This window comes from Hippopotamus amphibius, chromosome 1 (assembly GCF_030028045.1).
Source record: "Hippopotamus amphibius kiboko isolate mHipAmp2 chromosome 1, mHipAmp2.hap2, whole genome shotgun sequence".
Lineage (NCBI taxonomy): Eukaryota > Metazoa > Chordata > Mammalia > Artiodactyla > Hippopotamidae > Hippopotamus > Hippopotamus amphibius.
The window spans coordinates 221,326,192-221,351,535 of NC_080186.1; the positions used below are offsets into that span (position 1 = coordinate 221,326,192).

The 25,344-nt window shown below is 41.5% G+C and overlaps 1 pseudogene; it reads left to right on the forward strand.

Moving 5' to 3' along the window:
* Positions 1 to 3,076: 3,076 nt before the first annotated feature.
* LOC130844212 (protein LRATD2-like) lies at positions 3,077 to 25,108 on the forward strand (annotated as a pseudogene).
* Positions 25,109 to 25,344: the final 236 nt, after the last annotated feature.

Consider the following 25,344-nt stretch of genomic DNA (forward strand, 5'->3'; position numbering starts at 1 on the left):
AGAATAGGAGTGGGATTTTGTCCTTAGTCAGTTTCAATACAGACGATGATATCAGCTCTTGGTCATTCCTGATTTGCTGTGGGTTGTTTGCTGTTGAGTGGTCTTCAATCAGGATTGAAAGACAGGTGCCATACATTCAAAAAGAATTATTTCAGAGGAGACCTCATCCTTCCTTGAATGCCTAAAACTCCCTTTCTCTCACTCTCTGTGTGCACTCTGCTTTCTCTTGTTAGGGTAAGCATTTTGAAAGCAAGGGTGTATCCCATTTGCATCTCCAGTACCTCCCCAAACTGACATCAGGGTGCCTTGCACAGAGCAGAACAATAAACACCTGCTGAATGGTGAATGGAAACATAAAGAAAAAAAAAATCAAAACCCAAACACACAATATATCAAGCTGACGCAAAAGAAAGATTAAGGAGGGACTTGCCTATGGTTTGCATGTCACACATTGCAATTCCTCTGCTATTTTCAAACAAATTCATTTTGCTGGGTTAAAAAAAAAAGATTAATGAGCCATAAACTTGTATAGTTTCCTTATTCAGTGAGGTGTTATTCGAACATGACAGATGTGAAGCCTCACTTCGAAGTGCCTTTTGGTCACAATATTCTGGAATAGAGACCAGCTTCAAACACTTGTATTTGTTCTTATCAATAGAAAACTTGTAATTATCTTTTCTTTTGGAATTTTTGCACTCTCAGGCTATCATACTTCCCAAAGTTACATTGGATTTTCTTGAAACTCTGCAAGAGGCAAAGGCAAACTGTATTGCATTATCTACTTTATTTTTTATTTATTTATTTCGGTTGCACTGGGTCTTAGTTGCAGCAGGCAGGCTCCTTATTTGTGGCATGCGAACTCTTAGTTGCGGCATGCACGTGGGATCTAGTTTCCTGACCAGGAATCGAACCCAGGCACCCCTAAACAGGAGCATGGAGTCTTAACCACTGCACCACCAGGGAAGTCCCTGTATTATCTACTTTAAAGGATAGTCAGTGATGGCATAAATAACCTGGGCCTGAAATACTTCTACCTGGGAGAATACATTCTCCCAGGGAAGCTGAGATAGGTTGTTTTATCTGGTTGTGATCGTTTGTAGGACCTCTGTCATTCATTTTGGCCCATTTAATAGATATTTGTTAAGCACCATGTGTTTGTGTGGCCCTGTGATAAATACTGCCCTTAAAAACGGGAGATGAGAAATTTTTGAAACCACTAGAGGACGACATAACACAACACAATCCACGGTGAATTTAGGCAGTTAGTGCTGCAAAAAAAGACTAGAAAAAGGGAAGGGAGGGCCCTGCAATCTGGAATGACTAGGGGAGGAGGCAGGTTTGTTGCCTGATCTGGGGGTTCTCCTGTCAAGGAAAAATAGTACAAACTATTCTTCACAGCACCCACTTTATAGGCTGGTTAAATGTGACCTTTCTAAAACCTGTGTATATTTGGCTTTTTCCTGCTTCTAGCAAATTTGCTGGACACCTTTTCAGATGTGCTTACTTGACCCCCTTGCGTGCAGCTGGGTCTTGAAAGCACAGAGCCTAGTTTGTTTTTATCATAATATACTTTGGTTTTACTCTGAGTCATTTGTAACTAATTCTTTTATCTAAATTATTTTTTTTGAATGTGCTTTTCTTGCTTATGCTCCTCTCTTCTGTTTCTATCACAATATGATTGGAATGGAAAGGAGAATTTCTGTAGTTTTCTTTTTTGTTTAATTAATTTTCATTGGAGTATAGTTGATTTACACTATTGTGTTAGTTTCAGGTGTACAGCAAAGCGAATCAGTTATACATATGCGTATATCTACTCTTTTTTTAGATTCTTTTCCCATACGGGCCATTACAGAGTACTAAGTAGAGTTGCCTGTGCTATTGTAGTTTTCTTTTGATGTCTCTTTATATTCAAAAGGGAACCCAAACATTTATCTTGATTTTTATGTTATTGAAATGATTTCGCTGAGTCCTTGGTAATTATAAGTTAAAATTACCTGGTTTTGTATCTCCAGTGTAATACATTGAAGGCATGGCACATAGGAGGCACTCAACAAATGCTGTAGAACCTCACTTAGAAAAAGAGTAGGGGGCTTCCCTGGTGGCACAGTGGTTAAGAATCTGCCTGCTAATACAGGGGACACAGGTTCGAGCCCTGGTCTGGGAAGATCCCAGATGCTGCGGAGCAACTAACTCTGTGTTTCACTACTGAGCTTGCACTGTAGAGCCTGTGAGCCACAAGTACTGAGCCCACGCACTGCAACTACTGAAGCCCATGCACCTAGAGCCCGTGGTCCACAACAAGAGAAGCCACCGCAGTGAGAAGTCCATGCACCACAACAAAGAGTAGCCCCCGCTCACAACTAAAGAAAGCCTGAGCGCAGCAACAAAGACCCAACGCAGCCAATAAAAAAATAGGTACATACGTACATACATTAAAAAAAAAAAAGAGTGGACCCTCTGCCTGGGTGCCCCATCCCAATAAAATCTCTTGCTTTGTCAGAAGAAAAAAAGAGTGAACAGGGAAAATGTCAGAGGCCATATTAAAAGTTTTCTGTCCAAAGTCTCTTGCTGAGGAAACTGGCACCGGTAAGGTCCTTATTTATAGGTGTTCATATTCCAAATCACATCACGTATCCCCCTACCTACAGCTGATGGGCATCTTTTTCCAGGATCATCAACCTATAGCTACAGCAGTGATTTTCAAAGTGTGATCTCTAGATCAGAAGTATCAGAATCACCTGGGGATCTGTTAGAAATGCAAATGATTGGATCCCACTAGAGATCTAGAGATCTACTGAATCAGAAAACTCTGGGGGTGGTATTGGGCAATCTGTGTTTTAATAAACCTTCTTGGTAAATTCATACCCACTGGGCTAGAGGCCTATAAAGTGGCCTATAGTTACTAGCTAAGTCAAGCAGATTTTCTCTCTCAAGAATTTGTGCTGGCTATGAAGGGAAAGAGACAAGCAATTCATAATGGAAGCAGACCTGGGTTTTCCCCCACCCCCTGCCCCCCAGCCACGGAGGGTAGTGCACAGATGCCAAGAGGACGTAGAACCATGAACTAGCCGACGCCATGAGTAATGTAAGCCACGAGGTAGAGAAAAGATGTGATCAGAGTGATGTGGTTGGTTGATAGCAGTTGAGCTGGACAAACAGAGAAAGAGAGTTTCTGAGTCACCGTAAGGATGGAGAGTCAGTGAACACAGCTGCTGAGGAGTCAGCCTGGCAACCTGGGTCCCTTGTCACTGCTGCTGTATCGGTGCCTTTTAGTTCTGAGAATTGCCTCCCAGGCCCTGTAGCACCTGCTGTCCTGTTCGACTAGGCCCCACGATGCCTGGCCATGTAGCCCAGATTCCTATTTTTCTTAATCCTGTGTGTAACATGCAGTAAATTCCCTAGTACTCGAAGTTGCCTTGACACCAAAAAATCTAACACACACACACACACACACACACACACACACACACATTCTGGCACACTTGGCATGTTTGAACTTTATGTGCAATTCATAAGTCAAATCCTTCTTGTGATGGGTGTGAACATGGAAATATTTCTGTAAATTGAAGTAAAGCAAGCTCAATCTTGGCTTCTCATAGAAACAAAAGTAAAATAGAGAGGTGATATTCTTACTTTGGGGCTTGATTTCTTTTTAGAGAAGTGACCCAAAGACCTGTATTTGTATAATATTAATCTTTCTAAATTGTTTATAAATAGACCAAGCAGGCCAACACAATAAAATACTATATAAAATTACATGTCACATGATATAATCTCATAGAACCCTAGTCAAAAGTTCTTATCTTCATATTCCCAGCCTTATTTATTTATTTATTTTTTAAAATTTACTTATTTATTTTTTTGTTGGCTGTGTTGGGTCTTTGTTGCTGCGTGCGCGGGCTTTCTCTAGTTGCGGTGAGTGGTGGCCACTCTTCCTTGCAGTGTGTGGGCTTCTCTTGCTGTGGACCACAGGCTCTAGGTGCTTGGGCTTCAGTAGTTGTGGTACATGGGCTCAATAGTTGTGGCTCAGGGGCTCTAAAGCACAGGCTCAGTAGTCCTTCCTGGACCAGGGCTCAAACCTGTGTGCCCTTCATTGGCAGGCAGATTCTTAACCACTGTGCCACCAGGGAAGCCCCCCAGCCTTATTTTTTTACTATAAACATCAGGAGACAAACACCAGAACAGTCACGAACGAGTAGGGGAAATCTTTGTAGGCCTTTTTGAGTAGAATTTTAGAGAGACCTAACAACCCTCCGTGTGCCCTAATGAGAAGCTAATTCTGGAGCATCCGTTAAGCTGTTTTTGTTTGCTTTTTGTTTGTTTTAATTTTCACTGCAGATTTTCTTGAAGCAAGTGTAGGCTCAAGTTGTCGAATTTTTTTTTTTTTTTTGCCTTTGAAACCAAGACATTGTATGTTTTCTTGAGCAGCTCTTTCATCAGCTTTAGAAGCTTCTCCCTTGTTCTGGTTTGATGCAAGCCACAGCTATATTTAAAATCTATGAATTACACACGGAGATGCTGGTTTGTTTCCTCAGGGATGAAACAGTTTTAACACAGCATTAATGAATTTGGCTCAAATGGGGACTTGAATGCTGAATTTGAATCTGAATCTACAAAGTTTAAATCCTTCTCTTTTCAACACACTCTGTAACTTGCCTCATAGCAGTAGATTACAAGGATCACTAGAGCACTACTCTTTCATAAGCCACGTAAGGGGTTAAGTACCTACTACGAACATGGTCAGAAATTTAAAACAAACGTGTATGCCCCAATGCATAGTACTCCTTTGAAAGCTTTGTGATGTGGAGATGGAAAGGGAGCTCACTTGCACAGATGATGTTGGCAATGCTAAGAATATTTTTGAAACCATAGAAATGATTTAGTTGGAGGACTAACTGCCAGGTGCTACTCTTCCTTCTGTGAGACAAACAATTCAATGATGTTTATGTGAGTGCTAAATTAATTGCTCTAAATAGGAAATAAATGATTTCTGTTCTCTCCAGAGAAGGAGAGAAAAATCAAGTCTAGAAAGTTGGTATAAGTATTAGGACAGATGGAAATTGTTGTGAGCTACTACATCATATTCTTTGGTTCGGATCAAATTAGTAGAAAGGACACTTCAGGAAACAAACAGAACAACCAGAGTCAATCAGGTATTGAGGGTGTGAGCCTATAAAGGACCAAGGCAGTTAGGACACCCACTCGGAATAAGGGGCAAGTGCGCCATTACCCCCGAAAATGTAGTCACTAAAAGAATATGTTTTTCTGTTTTTTGTGTTTTTGCATTTGGTGATCACATATCTTTTTATTCATTGAAATATAGTTGGTGTACAATATTATATAATTTACAGGTGTACAGTATAGTGATTATTTTTAAAGGTTATACTCCATTTATAGTTATAAAATACTGGCTATATTTCCCGTGTTGTATGATATATCCTTGTAGCTTATCTTATACATAATAGTTTGTACCTCTTAATCCCCTACCCCTACCTCTTATATGTGGAATTGAAAAAATACAACAAACTAGTGAAGATAACAAAAAATAAGTGTGGGATTTTTTTCCCCACTTAACTCACAACTTTTTGTCAGCTAGACTAGACCCAACATTAAGAAAAGGGTTTTTGGAGAGAGTAGCACAGACATATATATACTACCAACTGTAAAATAGTCAGTGGGAAGTTGTTGTATAACAAAGGGAGTCCAACTCGAGGATGGAAGATGCCTTAGAGGACTGGGGCAGGGAGGGTGGGGGGGACTCGAGGGGGGCGTCAAGGAAGGGAGGGAATATGGGGATATGTGTATAAAAACAGATGATTGAACCTGGTGTACCCCCCCAAAAAAAATAATAAAAAAAAAAAAAAAAAAGAAAAGGGTTTTTGGGTTTTTGGTTAGACTAATGGCATTTACATCCCCCCCGTCTCCACCCAGTAGGTTGGAAGAGGGCAGTTATGCCAAAAGTTAATGGATTTGACAGTTTTGTAGATTCCAAATATTAAGAAGTTTTCCTGGAATTAAGATCTGTATGTAGGAACAGAGTTTTCTGAATCTATGGAGTTGATGGAGATGTCGCTTGGTGAGGGGCAGAAATTCCCCATGGACTTTGTAAATCTGAAGCAGATAAATGAAGAAACCAAATTTTACAGTTTTCATGAGGGACAACATTTGTCAGGAGGAGCTAGATATTAAGTAATTAGCTTTTAAGAAGCAGAGCATGAATCTTTAGCTGTGGAAAAGGGAAGGTAAGCAGACACAATCATATTTGAAATACTGGCCTAAACATGTACCAAAAAGATAAGGTTTTTGTGTTGTTTTTTCTTATTTTTTAAGTCAAGGGACATAAAGCTTGCAGAGCCCCACACTCCCAGAAACCCTGAGGTAGTGCGTACACACCATGGGGCAGGACACCGGGATGAGAAGCAGTTGCTTCGGCGTGTGGCTTATTTTGCTGTCCTAGAACGACAGACATGGTGAAGAGAAGTGTCACAGCTCAGATGTGAATAAGGCAGAAGGCCAGCGCTCAGGAGGATGACAAACTAATGCACACAATGCCTCATGTGTCACTGGAACTGTTGTACCTAGGCGTCCTGAACCTATGAGTTCAGGTTTCTGACTTTTTAAGATTCAGAAACATTCTAGTTATTACTTGTCACTGTAGACAATAGTGTAGCCCAGGAGAATCAGGGAGTAGCCATGGCTGTCTCATCTTACACCACAGTGCCACCTCTAAGACTCTTTCGGGAACTATATGCAGAAGTCACCAAAATCTGTTGGAATCCTGTCTACACAGGATGAGAATCACAGGATTTCAGAGGTGATGGGACTTAAAGGTCATTGGAGGCAAGTTCTACTCAAAGCTTGAATCAGAAAAAAAAAAAAAAAATGTATATATTTTTTGGCCGTGTAGCTCAGCTTGTGGGATCTTAGTTCCCAACCAGGGATTGAACCCAGGCCCTCGGCAGTGAAAGCACAGAGTCCTAACCAGTGGACTGCCAGGGGACTGCCACTTTTATAATATGTTTGATTGGCGATTGTCTAAATTCTGCTTGAACCTCTTCAGTGAATGGATACACACTCTCACGAAGCAGTTTCATTCTATTCATGTGTTCACGTCCTCCTACTTCTCACTCTGGGCTTCACGAACACTCCCTTCTGCAGTGCTGGGCCTCCTGGTCCTAGGCCTTTCCAGGGTTCTTAGAGTTGAACTGGCTTTGCTCTCATTGGCGTCCCTCTTTGCAGGCACTCTGGTGGTGGGTTCTGCCAAGTCAGTTACTATTGGCTTTCCATCTTTCAAATTATCGCTCACATCTCCTATTCTCTATGTCTCCTACCCATTGTGTTTAATTGGAAGCCTAGTCATGTTTTTCTGATTCTGTTCTGATGCATCAAAAAATGTAAGTGTAGCGTTTTGCATTTATTCCAATTAAGATTTCTATTATTAAATTTGGTTTGTTATAGCCTTTGGATCCACAGTCTTCCACTCAATATATTTGGCTGCCTCTCCAGCTGTCGAAGAAGAAGAAAAGCAAGTCAGCTGTACACTCAGCTGTTTACTTGGTGAGCAGGTGAAGGCTGAAGACAGAATTCCGTGGCACCGCAGACTCTGGGCTGGCATTGATTCATAATTAGCATCTATCTTTGTGATCATCTGGGCCACATGGCTCCATCTTGTTCACAAAGTGAGGGTCTCTGTCAAATGCTGAGCTCAAATGCTGAAGCAGAGTATCGACAGCTTTCTCTGATGTACTAATCTGGTAGCGTATGGATAAGAAGGGAAGTGCTGTGAATTTATTAAACCATGACTTGTCCTTCCTGACTCCTAGGCATGTTTAAGTGGAGCCCATTCCTCTCTCTGTGTTCAGAATTATATTTGATAACCTGTCTGAGAATTGCTTCATTCATCCCTGCCCCAGTTTCTAAGATTCTTTTGAGATAACAAACGGTAGCTCCTTTTATCACCAGGTTCTTCCAGTAGTAGGCTGGGATGTAGTTTGTCAGGACCAGAAGGTTTGCACTGATATAGTGAATCCAGGTTCTCTTTTATTTATTTATTTATTTATTTATTTATTTATTTATTTATTTATTAATTATTATTTTTATTTAATTTTAGCTCCTCCTCAAGGAAGATACATAAACAAAACCTTTCAGTTCTCCTGCAGGAACTAAGGCCCCCACTCAGGTGGAGGATGTCAGCTTCAGGTGGAGCACAAGATTCCTGGAACATCATCCTGTTACCTCACCACCAACCAATCAGAAGAAAGTCTGCACACAGTGAAAGACTCTGACCCCCTCCCCAAATGACTGACTTCCCCTCTCTCTTTACAAAACTTTCATGGTCAAGCAGAATCTTCCGAGTTGGTTTTTGGACACAAACCTTCTCTGCAAGTTGTTGGCCTCCTGAATAAAGCGACCTTGCCTTTCCTTTCTTTCCTTTCCAACCAACACTTGACTTTCAAGTGTTGAACAGCCAAAACTGAGTTTGGTAACATGTCTAGCTTCAGGCAAGATCTCTTTCCCCTTATCCCTTTGGGGATTGTGACAGCTCCACTGCTACTATCTCTTATGTCTCCTGTATGTGACAGGAAAGAAGAGGGCAGGGCATAACTCTTAAAAAAAAAAATGACACAGCTGTTGAGGATATTACAAAAACGGGTTAGAACCAACTAGGCCCAAGATGGTGGAAGTTTCCATTTCCCACAGACCTTGAGCCTCATTATACGCTCATTGTGATGCATCAGCTAAATAACACATCCACAGGCACCATGACAGTTCCCAGGTTGACCATAAAAAGCCAAGAAGTGGGCAGTGGCCCAATTCCTGAAAATCACTGTCCCTTCCCCCAAATAGTTAGAATATTCCTCCCACTTATTAGCATATGAAATTAGCCAGCCATTAAAACTAATAACTCCACATCCAGGGGTCTCACTTCCTGAGACGGTCTGCATTCTGCCTATGGAATGTGTATCTCTCTACTAAACCTGCTTTCGCTTTACTTTGGCTCACCCTAATTCTTTCCCATGTGAGGCCAAGGACCCTCACTCAGTGGCCTGTCCCAGGAACTCACCTGAGACCTGGGATGTGACCATCCTCTCACTCCCCCTTCTCCTGCAACACCTGTACCTGAAACATGCACCTCAGATTGGGATTTGAATCCACGTGCCGGGACTTGAACCTGGCCAAAACCCTAACTGGGACTCGAACCCACACGACTGGGACTTGAACCCAGCCTAAACCCAAGGTCTTCTGCCTGAGATCACAGACCTGGTTTCAGTACTTAATGAAGCTCGGGTTCTTGATGTCTCATGGCAGAAAGAATTCGGGCAGAGACAAAGTGACAGGTAAGAAGTGGATTTATCTGGAGAGAAATACACTCCACAGATAGAGTGTGGGCCATTTCAGAAGGGGAGAAAAGGCACCAGGGTACTGGGTTGTCAGTTTTTAATAAGGGTGGGTGATTTCATAGGCTAATGAGTGGGAGGAGTATTCCAGCTATTTCGGGAAGGGTCAGGGATTTCCAGGAATTGGGCCACCACCCACATTTTAATCCTTGTGGTCTGCCTGAGAACTGTCATGGCGCCTGTGGGTGCATCATTTAGCTTGCTGACGTGTTACAGTGAGGCTCAAGGTCTAGTGGAAGTTGACTTGTCTGCCATCTTGGGCCCATTTAGCTCTAATCAGTTTATGTCATGTCCTTGGGCTATGTCATTCTTTCAAAGGTTGTGCCCTGCCCCCTTCCCTCCTGTTTCACATCCACTCACCCTTTTGTAATTAATCCTTCTGTTAGTAAAATTTCTTCAAATCTTCCTAATTGGAAAGCACCATCGATTTCTGTTTTTTGAGGCAGGGGGTCCTTGGCTGATGTACACTGTTTAAAACAAGTCTGAGAGAAGATTCTTCTATTGTGTCAAGTTTTATGGGACCATGTGGTGAAATATTCTTAGATATTCTAGGAACTGGCCCTTTGTAGAATTTTTGGTACATCAGAGTCAAAGATAGAAAATGTTTTATGAATCAAGTGAAATTTTTTTTTCTCTCATAAGAATACCTATATGACTGAATTCTATAGCACAGAACTGATTACTGATATTGTGGTTTCCAAACTGTTGGATAAAAAATAAAAAAATCTGCTCAGATATATCAAACACATGAATAGTTTCCAGAATATATGAGATGCCAACAAATCTATACGAAGCAGACAAAATTGCAGAAAAATAGGCAAAGTCACAGAATGGAAGTGCATATGAGAAGATGCTCAACCTCATCAGTAATCTGGAAAATGCAAACTAAGACCAGAAAGCACTTTATATGTGTGGCAAAATTTTTTTTTAAAGAACTTTTATTGAGATATAGTTGACATAGAATAAACTGCATACATTTAAAGTGTACAATTTGATAATTTTTTCTTATTAGTAATGTATATATGGCAATCCCAATCTCCCCATTCATTCCCCCCCACCCTCTCCACTTTCCTCACTTGGTGTCCATATGATTGTTCTCTACATCTGTATCTCTATTTCTGCCTTGCAGAACAGATTCCAGCTTCCATGACCTTCCCTGAGTTCCAAGGGGCAGATTGGAACAGTCGTTAATCCAGGAAGGGAGGGGATGCGGAGATAAGGGAGGAACAGCCAAGAAACAATAGTGCAGCCTGGGGCAGGGTCCTAGTTCACCTCAAGGGATATATATAACAATGTTTTTAAGCTTTTTACAGAATTAAAACCCAACACATGGAAGATGTCAGCATTCTTCATATCAGAGAAGACCACCTGAAGCCAGATTAAAGGAACCAGGGAAACTCATCAAGAAGATTACCTGAGGCCAGATTAGAGGAGTGCAGGCCCTGCACACACCCTAATCTTATCAGCAACCCCACCCTTCAATCATTGCTATGAAACTCCTTATCAAATGCTCCTGGGTTGGGACACACAGTTTTTTTGAGGGGCATGAGCCCCTGGCAAAGCAATAAAGCTATTCTTTTCTACTTCACCCAAAATTCTGTCTCCAAGATTCAATTCAGCACCAGTGCTCAGAGACCATTTTCAAAATTAATACTTTGAAATAATAGAAAATATATGTATTGGTCTCTGCCCCTTGTTCCTGGCACAGAGCTCCTAAAACCCGTGTATATTCCACAGGGGATAAGAACACTAGGAGCATCTTCTGTTCTAATATTTGATCTTTGACCTCAGTTCCTGAAACAGGACTCCTGAAACCCTTGGAATTTCCTGGGTGATAAGAGTATCTTTTGTTCTAAGGAGGCTCCTGGATGGGGGCTGGTCACCAGAGAGGCCAAACCATGATTAAATTTGGAATTTTCAGCCCCGTTCCATTCTCTTAGGGGAGAGGGGCTGGAAATGGAGTTAATAATTGTTCATGCCCACATGAGGAAACCTGCATAAAATCCCAATAGTATGGAGTTTGGGAAACTTCCGGTGGGTAAACATATACACATATTGGGAGAGTGAGGTGTGCCAACTCCATGGAGATAGAAGCTCCTGTGCTCAGGACCCTCCCAGACCTCACGCTATATATCTCTTGTTCATCTGTATCCTTTATCATATCCTTTAATACACTGGTAAACATAAGTGAGTGTTTCTGAGTTCAGTGAGCTGTTCTAGGAAATAACTGAATCTAAGGAGGAAGAGGTCATGGAAGCCTCCAATTTGTAGCCAAGTCAGACAGAAGTTGTAGGGATCAAAGAAAAGGGGGGGATTTAAACCCAGTAGGACCCTGTGTGGCCCTACCAGGTACAAAAGCACCTCCATAGCCCCACCCCCTGCCCCCATTTCTTGTTTGTAGGAAAAAAAAGGCTTTCATCTTTCCCAGGTCCAAAGAGTAGGCTCAAGCAGTTAATGGGTAGGACAATAGAGTGACTAGACTCCTAGTTTCTCCTGAAGGGATATAGATAACAATCTGATGCATATCTTTGAGTTGTACTGTAGAAACTAAGACCTCCACCCAGGTGGAGGATGGTGACTTTGTGCTGACCACAAGCACAAAGACCCCAGACTGGTTGGAACCAGAAGGTTGAGATTCTGGAAACATCACCCTGTTAGCTCACCACCAACCAATCAGAAAATGGTCCATGAGCTGATCATGCATCCTAAGACCCTCTCCCTTAACACTGTCTTTAAAAATCCTTGCCTGAAAATCATCAGGGAGTTTGGGTCTTTAGAGCATGTGCCACCTGTTCTCCTTGCTTGGACTTTGCAATAAACCTTTCTCTGCTCCCAACTCCAATTTTCCTCTTTTCCATCCTATTTATTTATTTATTTATTTATTTATTTATTTATTTTTGGAGCTCCATGAAAATTATTTAAAGTACTTTTAAGTGTAATCAGTTCACCAGAAATAAATAGTTCTCATTTGCATGATAACATTTCATACAAATGAACAGAAAGCCATATATGGTCATTGTAAAAAATACAGATAATCCAAAAGAAAAAAACATCTCCCATAGTTTCACTCCCTGTTATTAATATGTTGATACATTTCTCTCTAGTACATTTTCTGAGCATAGGTATGTATCTATCTTCTTCTTTCCTTCCATCCTTCCCTCCCACCTTTCCTCCTCTCTTGCTGATCACTTTTTTAAAAATTAAGAAAAAAATATTTTTTATTGAAGTGTAGTTTTTTTTTTTTTTTTTTTTAATTTAAATTTGTTTGCACCACACGGCTTGTGAGATCCTGACCAGGGATTGAACCCAGGCCCCGGCAGTGAGAGTGCTGAATCCTAACCACTGGACCAGCAGGGAATGCTCAGAAATATAGTTGATTTCCGATGTTGTGTTACTTTCTGTTGTACAGCAAAGTGACTCAGTGATACACATATATACATTCTTTTATGTATTCTTTTCCATTATGGTTTATCACAGGATATTGAATATAGTTCCCTGTGCTATACAGTAGGACCTTGTTGTTTATCAAGCCTATATGTAATAGTTTGCATCTGCTAATCCAGACTCCCAGTCATCCCTCCTCCTCCCCCTCCCCCTTGGCAACCACAAGTCTGTTCTCTATGTCTGTGAGTCTGTTTCCATTTCACAGATGGGTTCATTTGTTCCACCCTATTTCTACTTGTTCCATAGTCCACCAAAATTTTTAGCAAACCCTTATGTCCTGCATCTTTCATGTAATTACTATTTCCTCCCACCTCTCATACAGAAAGTACAACCCTTTAATACACATTTGAAATCCCACATTCTTTTTCCTCTGCTGCCTTAAGGCCTACATCCCTTCTCTCTTGTCTCAGTCCATCGTTTTTGGGAATGTATCCCCACCACACTCTCTGCATGTCCAGGGAGAGTCTGTGATTTGTTAAAATGTCTTAGATTGGATTGGCTGCCCTGGTTCTAAGATTGAGAGGACAAACATGGCTTATTGAAGAGTAAAACGTTCTTTGATGCCAGGGACATGAAGAGGCTTTGCAACATTCTTTTGAGAGTGGCTGGGTAGTTCCTCCCAAGCCCACGGAAATGAGGAAGGAAAGGAAACAAGCCTTCCACCAGCTGAGATGGTGTTGAGAGCTCCGCTCCTTATCACATCAGCACACTCTTGTCCAGTTGAACTTTTCTGAAAACGGATTTCACAACATTTGCCACCTTATAACTCAACACGTGTGCTATTTCCTGTCAGTTTAACTTCTCCAAACTTTTGCTTAACAATAACCAGAAATTCGCAGAAATAGGAGGATAGTGCAATGCTGCTCTTCTTTGTCACCACCCTGTCATCTCCCCGAAGTTCCTGAAATAATACAAGTGATAGCTTATAGCAAAGGCCAGAAGTCAGGACAGGGCAGGGCACCCTCCCTGCATGGCCCCTCCATTTCTTTGTCAGTTCTCATCAGCCTATTAACATTATTAATGTACCCATCCCTCTTTATGAGTGACATTTCCTAATTTTTTTTTTTCCAGCGGGGCTTATTCTGTAGCCAGTGGCAGGTGAAAAAAAAAAAAAAAAAAACTCCACAAAAAAATACCCTAACGAACTTGCCTGGCTGACAACTGGGCCAAGGAAAGAAGAGGTAGTGTCCTTGGAAGAACTGTCTGGATCTCTAAGTGCAAACCTCCCACCTCCTGGATCTCTAAGTGCAAACATATATCTTATTTTCTTTTTGGACTTGGAAGTCACTCTCTTGAGATAAGCAAAAAGAGATACTCATTTGTTCCCCATACTCATGACTCTGCCTGAATTCTTGTAAATGATAACTTTGTTTATGAACAGAATAATGTATTTGAGAGTTAAAGGCTCATTTTGTCCATCTTCCTGATTTTGTAGATTAGGAAAGAGGCCCAGAGACACTGACAGATTTCTCCAGTAACAATAATGTTGTTTTATGTTACGTAGCTCAAAAGTATTACTGCCTCCATTTTACTGAAGAGGAAGGAATGAGCAGAGAGAAGAGGTGACTGGTCCAGGGCAGCACAGAGAGTTGGTAACGGAGGCTGGACTTGAAGTCAAGTCTCCTGATTTCCTCTGTGATGCTCTTTGATGGACACCATGCAGCCTCTGGGCATGGGAGGGGACTTTGGAAATAGATAGTTCTGCTGTCCAGAGCCCTGCTTTATTTTCCTGTTTATACCTGGTGATCCAAAACACTACTAAAAAAGTATATGCATTAAAAAGAATTAAATTGCATTTATTTGTTCTTTATTGGTAAAGCACATGGTGTAAAATTCAAAGGGCAAAAAAGGACCTACGGTGAAAAAAGGTCTCCTACATGCTCCTGTCCCCAACCATCTAGTTTCCCTCCCCAATCTCATTTGTGTTCATCAGACATGTGCTATGCCTGGGTAAGTAAATACATATATATGTGTGTGTAAATATATATTAATTATATGTATATATAATTTTTATAAAAAGCAGAAGTATAGTCTACCCTGCTCTCTATCTTGCATTTAAAAAAATTTGAATGGGAGGGGCAATATGGGGGTAGGGGAGTAAGAGGTATTGTACAACATGGGGAATATAGCCAAAGTTTCATAACAACTATAAATGGAGCCTAACTTTTAAAAATTGTGATTCACTATATGGTACACCTGTAACTTGTATAATGTTGTACAGCAACTATATTTCAATTAGAAAAAGGAATAAATGGATTCTGGGATTAAAGATATCCAATATGGTGTCATCCAAAAAACCCAATGCAAAGAAATGTGAAAAAATTTCTTGTTTTAATATATTAAAAAATTTGATAAATTCTGGATATTAATCCTTATCAGTGCACATAGAGCTGCTTCCTTCTTTTTAGTGGCTGCAACTATTCTATTGAATGAATGTGCTATAATTTACTTACCTAGTCCTCTCTTGATGGACATCAAGGTGGTTTCCATTCTTAGGCTATTGCTATGAAGAATGCAGAATATATATGTTTTTGCTTTTTGTGCAAGGGAACCTAGCAGGGCTTGGCAATCTATAGCCTGTGGGCCAAATTCAATGTGCCATTTGTTTTTGTAAATAAAGTTTTATTGGAACATAACCAGGCCCACTTGTTTACATAACGTCTGTTGGCTGCTTTCAAACTACAACCACAGAGCTGTGTAATTGCAGCAGTGATACCTGGCCTGGAGGCCTAAACTTCTTACTACCTGGTCCTTTATTTTTTTAAAAAATGTATTTATTTATTTAGTTGGCTGTGTTGGGTCTTTTTTGCTGTGTGTGGGCTTTCTTTTAGTTGTGGTGAGTGGGGGCTACTCTTCGTTGTGGTATGCGGGCTCCTCATTGCCGTGGCTTCTCTTGTTGTGGAGCATGGGCTCTAGGCACGTGGGCTGCAGTAGCTGCAGCAGCTGCAGCACATGGGCTCAGTAGGTGTGGCTCACGGGCTCTGAAGCACAGGCTCAATAGTTGTGGTGCTCGGGTTCAGTTGCTCTGAGGCATGTGGGATCTTCCTGGAGCAGGGATCGAACCCGCGTCCCCTGCATTAGCAGGCGGATTCTCAACCACTGCGCCACCTAGGAAGCCCTGCCTGGTCCTTTAAAGAAAACATTTGCTGGCCTCTTATCTATAAGAAAAATTCCTGTTAGTGAAATTGTTGAGTCAAGGGTTTTGTATTCATACTTATAGCTCATAACCCAATTCTTTTTGTAAAGGTTGTACTGGTTTATTCTCCCACGGGCAGCAGGTTTTCCCCTGTTCACATCAAGGTATTGATAGTTCATTGAACTTTTCCAACCTTGTCAATCTGGTGGGTAGAAAACAATATTTCCCTTAATTTGCATTTCTCTGATTTTGAGTGAAATCAAGCATCTTTTTATGGTTGGTGGAGAAAGGAGCCTCTGAGGGAAAGAGAAACAAACGTGAAGTAAAGTATCAGCCTTAATTCTTAGGTGTGAGCAACAGAATCACCCCACTGAACGAATCCAGCAGAGACCCTACTGCTACTGCTCACCTGGGGATCTCCAGGGCTGTCTTCCATTCTGAGCAGAAGTAGCTTTTTGAGTAGCATCTACTTCCTTGCCTTGCTCTGTTCTGGGCTTCTCATCAGGTATATTGCGAGCAGTTGCTAGGCAGGAAAAGTGAGTTCTGGTTCCTGTCTTGAGGAAGTGGAATTTACACTGGGGGAAATTCCTACACACAGGAAGGCTGTTTGAAAGATGAGGGTCAGCCTCAAATAAACGCCCCCAACAAGTGCTACTCTGGGAGCGGGAGGGGAACCACCTTTCAATGAGAGGTGCAGAGAGGAACAGCTTCTCCTCCCCCGGGGGTTTACGCTGTTCTGTCCTTGGGAATGCATGTTCACGTTCCTGGGAGTGGTGTGTGAGAACATGGGGATCCAGCAGTTTCTTACCAGATTCCAGAGCAGCATAGTCCTCTTGCTGGTGGGGAGGCAAGCAGCAAATCCAAAGATTTGCAGGTCCGAGGGAAGACTTTGCAGGTCCTGGTTTTTTTTCTGTTTAGAATGGAGATTGTTCCTTGATCTGGTGCTAAAGAAGCTGGTGCTGCGGGGATTGAGAGATGCAAGGAACAGGAGCCAACTGAGTCTTCACAGTTTATCAAATTGAAATACAAATTGCTTTGAGAATAAAGCTTTCTTCCAAAAAGATAGCAAGGTTCTAAAGTTTTGTAGCTAATGAAGTTGAAGAAAGACGCCTCAGCAACTAATTAGATATAGATCTTCCTCGACTTACAATGGGGTTATGTCCCAATGAACCCATCATAAGTTGAAATTATCATTTGTTGAAAATGCATTTTCAACAACAGAGTTTAGCCTAGGCCACCTTAAATGTGCTCTGGACACTTACATTAGCCGGCAGTTGGGCAAAAATCTTCTAACCTCTCTCATAATAAAGTGTTAAATAGCTCATGTAATTTATTGAATACTGTGCTGAGAGTGGAAAACAGAGTGGTTTTATGGGTACAGAATGGTTGTAAGTGTATTGATTGTGATTGGGTGGCTGACTGAGCCTTGAGCTTGCTGCCACTGCCCAGCATCACAAGGGAGCACCATGAGGGCCATGCATCTCTAGCGCCGGAAAAGATCAAAATTCAAGACTCCAAGTACGGTTTCTACTGAATGGTGTATCTCTTTCTCACCATTGCAAAGTTGAAAAACCTGAAGTCAGGGACCGTTTGTGCTAAAAATGTGGTCAGTAATTGCATTTAAAGATGTAAAAATTAGATTTTTAAGTTTTCAGAGAGGAACTATTGGAAATGACTGCACTGGAAATGTGCTAAATTAATTATGGTAAATCCATTGAAGGGATTAGTATGTGGCTGTTAAAAGAATGCAGCATATCCATATGTACAGATATGGAATCTCTTTCAACAAATCGATAAATAGAAAAGTCAAGGTAAGGGATGGTGAGTGAGTGCCTTGAAAGGATTTCTGAAAGCAGAGACTGAGACAGGGATCTTTGGGCTTTTAGGGGGGGATTGCTCCCAGGGGCAGGAGGGTTGGGGTAGTGCAGAGGAAAGAGCTAATGTCTCAATGGACATCAGGTTTACCCTGATCCCACGTGACGCTCTGAAGCATGAATTGCTTGACCGAGTTAGCCAACCATTGGTACCCCTGTGTTGCTGGGCATGCCTCAGTGTGGGGGTGGGGAGGATGATTCCTTGTAGAAGGGGGCAACTGTGAACCATTAGTCACCAACACTCACAGCAGCTGGGGGATGGATGCACTGGCTGTGCAGGGGATTTCTGGGCAGAGCTCCAGCAGCACCCGCTGCAGAAGCCCCGATGCCATTTGTGAGAAAGGATAGATATGCACACATACCTGATTGAGCATGCATGGGAATCCTAAGAGCAGAGGCTCTTATCCTGGACCCCAGGGATCCCTAAGGGCTTCCTGGATAGAATCATATTTCAATGTAATTGGTTTCCTTTGTAATCCCCTGCATTTCATTTTACCTACTTTCAAACATAATTCTGAGAAGGGCATCCATAGCCTTCAGCAGATAGCTAAGGGGTCCATGGTACACACACAGATAAGGAGATTCAGGAAGGTGGTAACAGTATTTGCCTTCTGGAGGTGACAGAAGGAGCTGAGGTCAGGAGTGGGAGAGAGATCTCCTATTCTTGTATCCCTTTGTGTACTATTGGAATTTTTGCTATGTGTGTGGATTATATTTTAATAAGATAAGAGGGACTTCCCTGGTGGCACAGTGGTTGAGAATCTGCCAGGCAATGCAGGGGAGATGGGTTTGATCCCTGGTCTGGGAAGATCCCACGTCTTGGAGCAGCTAAGCTCCTGTGCCACAACCACCAAGCCTGAGCTCTAGAGCATATGAGCCACAACTACTGAGCTCATGTGCTATAACTACTGAAGCTGGCATGCCTAGAGCTGGGGCTCTGCAACAAGAGAAGCCACTGCAATGAGAAGCCACTCACCACAGTGAAGAGTAGCCCCAACTTGCCACAACTAGAGAAAGCCTGTGTGCAGCAATGAAGACCCAACACAGCCAATAAATTAAAAAAAAAAAAGATAAGAGAAAACAGAAAATGTATTTAAAAAAGCTACCCACAGCTCCAAAGAATTGGGGAAGAAAGGAAGAGCAGATATGGGGGAAAGTATCCCTCAAATGAACACAATTTATTCTGGGTTTCTCTTTTTACTCTCATTTCCTGGGTTGCTTTTTCTGTTTCATACCGTTTCTCTGATAGCTTGCTTTCCTCTTCAAAAAAATCCTTCCTTAGATGCCTTAGAGGACTGGGGCAGGGAGGGTGGGGGGGACTCGAGGGGGGGGCGTCAAGGAAGGGAGGGAATATGGGGATATGTGTATAAAAACAGTTGATTGAACCTGGTGTACCCCCCCAAAAAAAAATAATTAAAAAAAAAAAAAATCCTTCCTTGTGCTCATTGGCATGAGCCCTCCCAGAGTCTGCCATTAGCCCCATCAAAAAGCCTGTGGGCTCCAGTGCTAGGTGGCTTCAGGCCAAATAACCAACAGGGTGGGAACACAGCCCTACCCACTGGCAGACAGGCAGATTAAAGTTTTACTGAGCTCCACCCACCAAATTGGATTAAAGTCTTACTGAGCTCCATCCACCCAGCCCTGCCCACCATCAGTCCCTCCCATCAGGAAGCACCCATGAGCCTCCTAGATAGCTTCCTCCACAACAGGGCAGAGAGCAATATTAAACAGTATCAGCAGTATTTTGTCTTGTGGAACTGAAAACCATAGCCACAGAAAGATAGAAAAAATAAAAAAGCAGAGGACTTGTACCAGATGAAGGGACAGGATAAAACCCCAGAAAAACAACTAAATGAAGAGGAGATAGGCACCCTTACAGAAAAAGAATTCAGAATAATGATGGTGAAAGTGATCCAGGACTTTGAAAAAAGACTGGATGCAAAGATTGAAAAGTTTACCAAAGACCTAGAAGAATTAAAGAGCAAACCAACAGAGATATGCAACACAATAACTGAAATGAAAAATACACTAGAAGGAACCAATAGCAGATTAACTGAGGCAGAAAGGCAAAAGGAATAAAGAAAAAAGAATGAAAAGAACTGAAGACAGCCTAAGGGACTTCTGGAACAACGTTAAACGCACCAACATTCACATTATAGGGGTCTCAGAAGGAGAAGAGAGAGAGAAAGGACCCGAGAAAATATTGGAAGAGATTATAGTTGAAAACTTCCCTAACATGGGAGGGGAAACAGCTACCTAAGTCCAGGAAGCACAGAGAGTCCCAGGCAGGATAAACCCAAGGAGAAACATGCCAAGACATATAGTAATCAAATGGACAAAAATTAAAGACAGAGAAAAGTTATTAAAAGCAGCAAGGGAAAAACAACAAATAACATACAAGGGAACTCCCATAAGGGTAACAGCTGATTTCTCAGCAGAAACTCTGCAAGCCAGAAGGGAGTGGCATGATATATTTAAAGTGATGAAAGGGAAGAATCTACAACCAAGAATATTCTACCCAGCAAGGATCTCACTCAGATTTGGTGGAGAAATCAACAGCTTTACAGACAAGCAACAGCTAAGAGAATTCAGCACCACCAAACCAGCCTTACAACAAATGCTAAAGGAATTTCTCTAAGCGGGGAAATGTAAGAGAAGAAAAGGACCTACAAAAACATAAACAAAACAATTAAGAAAATGGTAATAGGAACATACATATCGATAATGACCTTGAATGTAAATGGACTCAATGCCCCAACCAAAAGACACAGACTGGCTGAATGGATACAAAAACAAGACCCGTATATCTGCTGTCTACAAGAGACCCACTTCAGACCTAGGGACACATACAGACGGAAAGTGAGGGGATGGAAAAAGATATTCCATGCAAATGGAAATCAAAAGAAAGCTGGAGTAGCAATACTCATATCAGATAAAATAGATTTTGAAATAAAAAATGTTACAAGAGACAAGAAAGGACATTACATAAAGATTAAGGGATCCATCCAAGAAGAAGAGATAACAATTATAAATATATATGCACCCAATATAGGAGCACCTCAATACATAAGGCAAATGCTAACAACTATGAAAGAGGAAATTGACAGGAACACGATAATAGTGGGGGACTTTAACACCCCACTTACACCAATGGACAGATCATCCAGACAGAAAATTAATAAGGAAACAGAAGCTTTAAATGACACAATAAATCAGCTTGATTTAGTAGTATCTATAGGACATTACATCCCAAAACAGCAGATTACATGTTCTTCTCAAGTGCACATGGAACATTCTCCAGGATAGATCATGTTTTGCATCATAAATCAAGTGTTGGTAAATTCCAGAAAATTGAAATCATATCAAGCATCTTTTCCGACCACAATGCTATGAGATTAGAAATCAATTACTGAGAAAAAACTGCAAAAATCACAAACACATGGAGGCTGAACAATGTGCTACTAAATAACTAAGAGATCACTGAAGAAATCAAAGAGGAAATCAAAAAATACCTGGAGACAAATGACAATGAAAATACAACTACCCAAAACCTATGGGATGCAGCAAAGGCAGATCTAAGAGGGAAGTTTATAGCAATACAATCCCACCTCAGGAAACAAGAAAAATCCCAAATAAACAATCTAAACTTACACCTAAAGCAACTAGAGAAAGAAGAGCAAACAAAACCCAAAATTAGTAGACAAACTGGGACATTTGTAGAGACATGGATGGACCTAGAGACTGTCATACAGAGTGAAATGAGTCAGAAAGAGAAAAACAAATATCGTATATTAACACATATATGTGGACTATAGAAAAAATGGTACAAATCAACTGGTTTGCAAGGCAGAAATAGACACAGATGTAGAGAACAAACATATGGACACCAAGTGGGGAAAGCGTGGAGAGTTTGGGGGGAATGAATTGGGAGATTGGGATACCAAATTGTACACTCTAAATATATGCTGTTTATTGTCTGTTAACTGTATCTCAATAAAAGTTCTTAAAAAAAAAGTCCTTCCTTTATCTCTGATGCTTGCATTTGATCTTGAAGGTGTTTTTCTGCACTTGATGGAATCCTACAGTTATCTTTCACTAATTTTTGCCCAGCTCCCATCAAATGGCAACTAAAATGTAACATCATTTCTTAGCATCTATGTATATATTTACAAAAGAGACTAGTCTGCATGGTATTTTCATGGGTCAAAAGCATTCTCTTAGATGAAAAAAGTTCTGTAGTAAGAAAAAATTGGGGAGTTGTTTCATACTCAATATTCTCTGAGGTTTTTAATCAGAACAGATTTAAGGCCATTAGATGTCTCCTTTTCACAATATATTTCTCAACTCTCCAGATTTACTAAATTCTACCTCTCAGGATTTTAAAATGAATGTGCAGTCTCCACCACTTTTGTTGCCGAGGGATCTCACATCTGCCCTGGAAAACCTTCCTGTGGAGCGATGTTGGCAGAGATAAATGAATGAGTATAAGCGGTTCTGTAATAATAGTGCAATTTGGCTAAAGGGTGACATCATCTTTTTGCTGTCATTCTAAGCAGCAGTAAATTCAGCCTAGCTAGAGAATGAATTACAAGGAGAGTACACTGGCAAGGTGGGATAAAATGGAAAAAAATGGAAAATAAAATTAAAAAGAAGGTAGCTTTGAATATATAGATTTTTTTTCTTATGTAAGGTTTGATTTAATTACCATATCATAATTTGCTGTCGTTTTGGATTATGTGGAAAGATGCAAAGCTTCTTTCCTAATGGCTGGTCTGCTATATATACACTTGTGTACCACCATAGTGTAAAGAGGGACCCTGGAACTGATTTTAGTCTTTAAAGGGCACATTTAAATGCTGGTAGATAAAATGCCTTTATCAGTTCAGTCCACTCACTGTGAGTCCACATGCCTCACTGGTAACACTCAAAGGAGGGCTTGCTGGGTTTTATTTGGATAACCAAGAGAAGACTGTCACCAGCCTTCAGGCTGGTAAACCCTGGACACAGTTTGCTTCTGGGGAGAAGCTGTATGTGATTGTGTATCAGTTCTTTGGGGGGCTGGGTCAGAATTAACGCATTACTCTTTTTTTTTTCTTTTTAAGTAACAGCTTTATTGAGATAGAATTCACATATCAAAATATTGTCTCTATTTGCTCATTTAAAAAATCTCCCTGTCATCTAATATCTCCTTGTCTTCTAACATCTCTCTGTGTTCTAATGTTCACAGGCATCAGATGAATTTCTGCAAAGGCACTGGTGGCTTTGAGGAATAAATATTGCAGATGGATCAAATCAAAGAATCAAATTTCAAAGCTGGATTAAGAGTCGTGGAAAAAAAGGAGAAGCGGAAATGAAGGAAAAAGAGAATTACAAAAGTAAAATGAGCAGTTGATTATTGAAAAGAAAATCTTTTGCTGTTTGAATAAAGACCAAAGGGCTTTCATTGTCAGTTCCCCACATGGCTGTGTCTTTTTTGAGCAGCACGTCCCAAGATCAAGAAACCAGAAGGAACTTAGACTGTAACTAATTAGCAGTGATGAAAATTTACTAAACATCAGCAGCAAATTTACTAGGCAATTTCATTTCCAAACCATGTTGACCTATTTCACAGGTAAAATGTTTTCAGAAATATCATTTTTAACATAGGATCTTATTTGCAGAAGCTATTTTCATGGCCTAGGGAGCAAATTGTTCATTGAAACAGAACTTTGCTGATTTGGTTTCAGAGAAGTCTATGATTTGAAAAATTCTGTAGAACAGATGGGATCAAAAGTCCCTAAACACAGAACAGGCATATTTGGTAATGAAAATGTTCTTTTCGTATAGCATTATATTTTATGCAAGGAACTCAGTCAGAAATTAGGAATAATACTTTATAGGTAAATAGGCTTTATGCTTTCCAAAATACTCAGACTCCACCAAAGCCCAGTAGCAAGTACTATCCTCATTTTGTTGGTGAAAAATATGCTTCTAAGAAAGATGTGTTACAAGTGATAGAAAATCCAATTTAAACTGGCTTAAACAATAAAAGGTATATGTCTCTCTCTCTCTCTGTGTTTTGGCTCACAGAATTGAAAAGTCCAGTAAAGCATCTATACTCCAATAAAATTTTTCTTTTACACTTTAAATATATGCAGTTTATTGTATGTCAATTGTCTCAATACAAGTTCAAGAAACAAAAAGCAAAGCAAAACAAACAAAAAACAAAAAGATACATGTAACCCAATGTTCATTGCTGCACTTTTTAAATAGCCACATCATGGAAACAACCTAAATGTCCATCGACAGATGAATAGATACAGAAGATGGGAATCAAGCTCTATTTCTTTCCTTCTCTCTTTCTTTCTAACAATTATGTCGTATGCTTTATTATTATTTTTTTCTTTTTCGCTGCATTGGGTCTTAGTTGTTGTGTGAGGGCTTTCTCTTGCTGCAGAGAGCAGGCGCTACTCTTCATTGCAGTGGCTTGTCTTGTTGCCACCGGCCCTAGGCATGCGGGCTTCAGTAGCTGCAGCACGCAGGCTCAGTAGTTGCGATGCACGGGCTTAGTTGTTCCATGGCATGTGGGACCTTCTCAGACCAGGGATCAAACCTGTGTCCCCTCCATTGGCAGGCGGATTCTTAACCACTGGACCACCAGGGAAGCCCCTCAGGCTCTCTGAAAGTTTCACAGGACTTATTGTGGAAATACCTCTAAACGGAAGCACTTCTACAGCTATCCCAGTAAATTCTTTTCTGTGACCTTTGGCAAGAAATCGGTTCTAAGTTATAAGGAAGTTCCCACTGCGGACCCCAAGGGAGTGGACCGGGAGGACGGGCCCCCATCGGGTCTCCTACATCTTCTCCAATGACGACGAGGACGTGGAGCCACAGCCGCGGCCCCAGGGTCCGGTGAAGGTGGCGGCGTTTTGCCAGACGGTGGCCGCTGCTGCCCGGGCCGCAGCCCTATGACCCGCGGCTGCACGAGGTGGAGGGCTCCGTCTTCTACTGCGACGAGTGGACGACTGCATCTACCAGAAAAGCTTTGCGCCAAGCTCCGCGGCGCTGAGCACCTACACCCCGGAGAACCTGCTCAACAAGTGCAGGCCCGGCGACCTGGTGGAGTTCGTGTCGCAGGCGCAGTACCCGCACTGGGCTCTCTGCGTGGGCAACTTCCAGGTGGTGCGGTTGCACTGGCTGGAGGTGAGCAACAGCTTCCTGATGGACGTGAGCCGGGGAGGCGGGCGGGGCGCGGCCGCGTGGTGAACGATCTGTAGCGCCCAGGGCCGCGGTGCGCATCGCACTGGCGCACGTTCCAATGAACATTAATAATGATAATAAAAAGGGGAAAAGTCCAGAAAAGGAGCTAGCTTTCCCTGTATCTTGAAAGAGATGTTGAGTTGATACCATTAGGGTCCAATTTCTCTTGACAGTTCCCAGTTCTTTTTCTCTAATATGTAGTTTTCTTCTAAGACAGGTTTTCCCTGTGAGGTGGCAAGGTGGTGGTTAATAG